This window comes from Grampus griseus (genome assembly GCF_964374135.1).
Source record: "Grampus griseus genome assembly, chromosome: 7".
Classification (NCBI taxonomy): domain Eukaryota; kingdom Metazoa; phylum Chordata; class Mammalia; order Artiodactyla; family Delphinidae; genus Grampus; species Grampus griseus.
Window position 1 is genome coordinate 29,533,961 of NC_139001.1, and position 6,050 is coordinate 29,540,010.

The window sequence follows — 6,050 nt, forward strand, 5'->3', positions numbered from 1 at the left end:
AACAAAGGGAAGGGAGAAAGGAAAGAAGGAAGGAAGGGAGGGAGGGAGGGAGGAAGGAAGTCTTCTCCCACGTACTTTCTAGCTTGAAGGAATGAATGAAGGGAGGGAGAGAGGTAACAAGAAGGAGAGAGGACTTTCACCCCTCTTTATCTGTTTAGTGATGAATTTCATAGCTCTGGTTTATCAGACACTTCTAGTGATCCAAAATCCATGCCATTATTAAGATTTATCTCAGTCCAGATTGAGAAAAAGGAGATAAAAAGGAAAACAAAACCCTTGGATTGTGAATACACTCTCCTGTCCACAAATGCTGGCACTACCAGCCCAAAATTCTCTACAGAGAAGCTCTTTCTTTTCTGAGATGAGCCCTCCTTTGCCCTTGAAACTAATTCCCAGCACAGGACAATCAGTTCTGTCTCATTGCCCAGAGATGTTACCTGGCCTGCAGTTATCCCCATTGTTTGGCTCTGGTGGAGAGAAAAGACAATTCCAGCCAAATTGCAATTAAAGAAAGGAAAGAAAGAAAAGGTTTTCTTAGTCTTAGAAATCATCCATTGTTCCCCCAAGACCTTCCAGGGGGCAACAGAGCACATCTGTCTCTGATTAAAGAGGAAGAGCCCTCTTTAATCACCCCAGCTGTACGGGGAAACCAGTTTTCCTAAAAAGCCAACCAAAGAAAACCCTACGATATGAGAACCCAAAAAGAAATTTACCACCAGGAACCGCATTTACCCTCTACTTCACCATAGAGAAAGTTCCAGGCCCTAGAACAGTGCCCTAAACTGTGTTCTTGGACTTGACCAATCCAATGTCCGCTATCAACCTCTTTGCGGGTGGAGTAATAACTGAGGGAAGTGAGATTTGAGCTCCCCCAAGTGGCTGAAGCCTTCTGCTAACCTGTACGGGCGGAATAGTCTTTTGCGGTATCATGGATTTCTCGGCTCTGTGTGCAATCCACTTATCTTCTTTTGATGTGTTTTTTATAGCGTTTTCTGAAATAACATCATTTTGTGACGAGTTCTTATCCGGAAACATTGAATACTGCAGTGTTTATGACTTGGGTTAGCCCAGAATTTTTCTCAATAATAGATAGTACAATCTGCTATTCCTTCCTTTCTTTTTTGCCAGCCCACACAGCACTACTTATGTGAACTCATTTTTTTGAGCCAGTTTTTGTTTTTAGGGCTGCATTACAATTAACTTAGTATCAGATTTTCCAAATATTCTATGACCAAGGAGAGAAATAACGCCTGTGTGTGGTTTACTCTGATGCAGTCCTCAAAACAAGGCATCTAGTTCTATGATTAAGAACAAAATAAAACATATTAAGTTTGATACACATTCTTCACGCCCAAATACCTCAAGAACACAAAACGCAGAGCCCCTTAGCCAAAGCTTGCAGTACTTCCTGTCTTCTCTGTCTTACGAACTCCTTCCACATATAGAACAAGTCTTGAATTCGGCAATTCTTCTTGCTGCAGCAAGAAGAGTTTTCTTTTCTCGTTTAAAAAAAAAAAAAAAGTTCTTTCTCCTAAAGAGTAAGATAACCAGAATTAAAAGGTAAACCACAAACTGGGGAAATACTGCAACTACTATGATAAAGCACTTATATGAGACTCTCAGAGAAAGACTATTACCTCAATCAATAAAAAGATATAAATATTATTTCCAAAAGAGGAAACACTAATGAGCAACAAAATTTGCAAATACTTCACCCTCTAAAGAGATCAAAGAAATAAAAATTAAACAAGGTAACATTTTTGTCTACCATATTAACAAAGATGTTTAAAATGCTAAAATGATGCATTTACATACAGTAAAATAGACATTGGACAACTTATTTTTGAAAGCAAGCTGATAACCCCTCCTACACTGTTGGTGAGAAAGTAAATTGGTGCAGCCACTATGGAGAACAGTATGGAGGCTCCTTAAAAAACTAAAAATAGAGTTGTCATATGATCCAGCAATCCCACTCCTGGGCATATATTTGGAGAAAACCGTAATTCAAAGAGATACATGCACCCCAATGTTCATTGCAGCACTATTTACAATAGCCAGGACATGGAAGCTAACTAAATGTCCATCGATGGATGAATGGATAAAGAAGATGTGGTACATATATACAATGGAATATTAGTCCTAAAAAAAATGAATTCCCACAGGAATCTCCCCTATCTCACAGCTTCGACTATTACTTCTATGTCAGAATCTGGAACTCTGTCTTCCCCTGATCTCATCACTTCCCCAGTCTCTAATCTGGGGATTTCCAACCTGTAGGAAGAGGAATCTGGAGGGGCATGGGGCAGGCATTTATTAGAAGGTGTCTGGGAAATAATTATGAACTTCTGTCTGGTGCTCAATAAATAATACACTATGTGTGTGACGCATGAAATTAAAAAATAAGAATGAAATAATGCCATTTGCAGCGACATGGATGGACCTAGAGATTGTCATACTGAGTGAGGTAAGTTAGCTGGAGAAAAATAAATATCACTTATATATGGAATCTAAAAAAATGTTATAGATGAACTTATTTACAAAACAGAAATAGAGTCACAGATGTAGAAAACAAACTTATGGTTACCAAGGGGGAGGGGACAAATTGGGAGATTGGGATTGACACATACACACTACTATACATAAAATAGATAACTAATAAGGACCTAATGTATAGCCCAGGGAGCTCTCCTCAAGTGGCTGAAGAGAGCCTACATGGGGAAAGAATCTAAAAAAAGAGTGGAGGGACTTCCCTGGCAGTCTAGTGGTTAGGACTCTGCACTCCCACTGCAAGGGGCACAGGTTCGATCCCTGGCTGGGGAACTAAAATCCCACAAGCCACGCGGCGTGGCCAAAAAAATATAAATAAATAAATATGAAAAAGGGTGGATATATTAATATGTATAACTGATTCACTTTGCGGTGCAGCAGAAACTAACACAACATTGTAAATCAGCTACAGTCCAATAAAAATTAATTAAAAAGAAAAAAGAAAAGCTGATAGTTTTTAAGTCTTATTCCTCTCCCTTCTGCTGCCCCATCTGGGCAAGCTGGTAAGAAAGCGCAGATGCTCCCTCCTTTGATTCAGATAAGAAGTTCCAACTATACAAGCCCTTGCCTGTGCCTGGAAACCCTCACTGGTAGCCCCACCCCTTAACCCAATAAAAGCCAAAGCCAGTCACCCTTCTTGCTCTCGCAAGCCATTTTCAGACATGCTTGGGAGCCTACCCTACTCCTTTCAAAAAGGCTCAAAATGTGAGTAATAAACCTCTTTCTATCCTCTTGAGGTATGTGTGTTTGTGTGTGTGTGTGTCTGTGTGTGTGTGTGTGATCACCAGTCTCGACATCTGAACCAACTTCGGGTAGGAGGTCCATCTCACCTCTACAAAAGCCCTGCTAATAGTTGAGGTGTTAACGTCACACGATTAAGACAGTATTTGCCAGATCCTGAAGAGTGTAAAGCCGTGTTTTCCCCCTTTTGCAATAGATAAGTATTTTGTGGAGAGATAACTATGTAAAATCTGATTCTCTGCCTCACTTTCCCTTACTAGTTTTGACACCCATTAATGTTAATTATTACTCTAATTTTTCAAATGGAGATTTTCTAATATCGTTAATTCTTCTACATTTAGTAATTGGCTTTTTACTCAAAGGAAGACTTCTCTAGGCTTCTTATTTATTTATCCAACTTTACTGAGATATAATTGACGTATCTCATATAATTGACACATAACATTGTAAAAGCTTGGGGTGTACAAAGTGATGCTTTGATACGTGTACATATTGTGAAGTGATTACTACAGTAAGGTTAGTTAACACCTCCAACACCTCCCATAATTACAGTTATGTGTGTGTCTGTGTGTGTGTGTGTGTGTGTGTGTGTTGAGAACGTTTAAGATCTACTTAGCAACTTTCAAGTATATAACACAGTATTTTTAAATATAGCTACCATGCTGTACATTAGCTTCCCACTTATTTATCTTATAACTGGAAGGTTTTACCCTTTGACCAATATCTCCATTTCCTCCACCCCCTACCCCCAAGCAACCACCACATTACTCTCTGTTTCTATGAGTTTGGCTTTTTTAGATTCCACATATAGGTGAGATCATACAGTATTTGTCTTTCTCTGACTTACTTCACTTAGGATAATGTCCTCAAGTTCCATCCATATTTTTGTGAATGGCAGGATTTCCTTTTTTATGGATGAATAATATTCCATTGTGTGTATATATTCCACATTTTCTTTATCCATTCACATGTAAATGAACACTTAATGTTGTTTCTATGTGTTGGCTCTTGTGAATAATTCTGCAATGAACATGGGGGTGCAGATATCTCTTCAAGATACTGATTTCCTTTCCTTCATATCTATACCCAGAAGTAAGATTGCTGGATCATATAGTAATTCTAATTTTAATTTTTTAGGAAACTCCATACTGTATTAATTTGTGTTCTCACCAGCAATGTACAAGAGTTCTAATTTCTCCACAACCTCATCAATACTTACTTGTTATCTTTTATTTTTTGGATAATAGCTATTCTAACAGGTATGAGGTGATATCTGATTATGTTATTAATTTATATTTCCCTGGAAGTTAGTGATGTCAAGCATCTTTTCATGTACCTGTTGGCCTTTTGTATACCATCTTTGGGAAAATGCCTACCCATTTTTAAATCAGATTATTTGTTTTTTTCTATTGAGTTGTATGAGCTGCTTATATATTTTGGATATGAACATCTTATCAGATACATGGTTTGCAAATACTTTCTCCCATCTTGTAGGTAATAATTTCATTTTGTTGACACTTCTGCTGTGCAGAAGTTTTTTAGTTTGATGTAGACCTACCTGTTTATTTTTGCTTTTGTTGCTTGTGTTTTGGGTGTCATATCCAAAACGTTGTTACCAAGACCAATATGAAGGAGCTTTTCCCCTATATTCTCTTCCAGGAGTTTTACAGTTTCAGGTCTTACACTTAAGTCTTTAACCAATTTCAAGTTAAGTTTTGTGAGTGGTGTAAGACAGGAATCAAATTTCATTCTTCTGCATATGAATATCTAGTTTTCCCAACATTGTTTATTGAAGATCTTATCCTTTCCCCATTGAGTATTCTTGGCTCCCTTGTCAAATATTAGTTGACCGTAAATGTGTGGGTTTATTTCTGGGCTCTCTATTCTCTTCTATTGTTCTACGTGTCTATTTTCATGCCAGTATCATGCTGTTTTAATTACTATTGCTTTCTGTTTCTGTACATGGGACCACAACAAGTCAGCCACGTGGTTGTGAGCTTGTCTTGCCAAAACAGCTCTCCTTGGTCTTGACCTGAACCAGGGTTTCACAATCTCCTACCTGGTGCCCAAAACTCCCATGGAGGCACCTTTGTTTGTAGATTTTTACTATTTTTCCAATGCTATGCTGATACCCCTGATACCACACTGCCTTGACTATAGTACCTTTATAATAAGTTTTGAAATGAAGCATTATAAGCTCCCCAACTTTCTTTTTTCTTTTTCAAAGTTGTTTGGTTATTCCAGGCCCTTTGTATTTCCATATAAATTGCAAAATGAGATTGTCAATTGCAACCAAAAAGAAAAAACAAACAAACTTTTGGGACTCACACTAGACTGTAATTTAGGGAGAATTGGCATCTTAATAATATCTAGTATTTTAATTCATGAACATAATATCTCTTTATTTAGTTAAGTCTCTTTTAATTGCATTGTTTCCATTGAGAAGTCTGTGGTTATTCTTATCTTTCTTCTTTCCATGTGTCTTTTTTCTCTGCTTGCTTTTATGATTTTTCTCTTTGTCACTGATATCAAGCAATTTGACTGTGATGTGACTTAGTATAGTTTTCTTCATGTGTCTTATTCTTGGAGTTCTTCTCATATCTGTGGATTTAGAGTTTTCATCAAATTTGGAAACCTTTTAGCCATTATTTGAATTTGAATGTTTTTTCTGTTCCCACTTACCTCCTTTAGGATCTCCCGTTATATGTGTAGTAGGCTGTTTGAACTTGTCCCAAGTTCACTGAAGCTGGGTTCACTTTCTT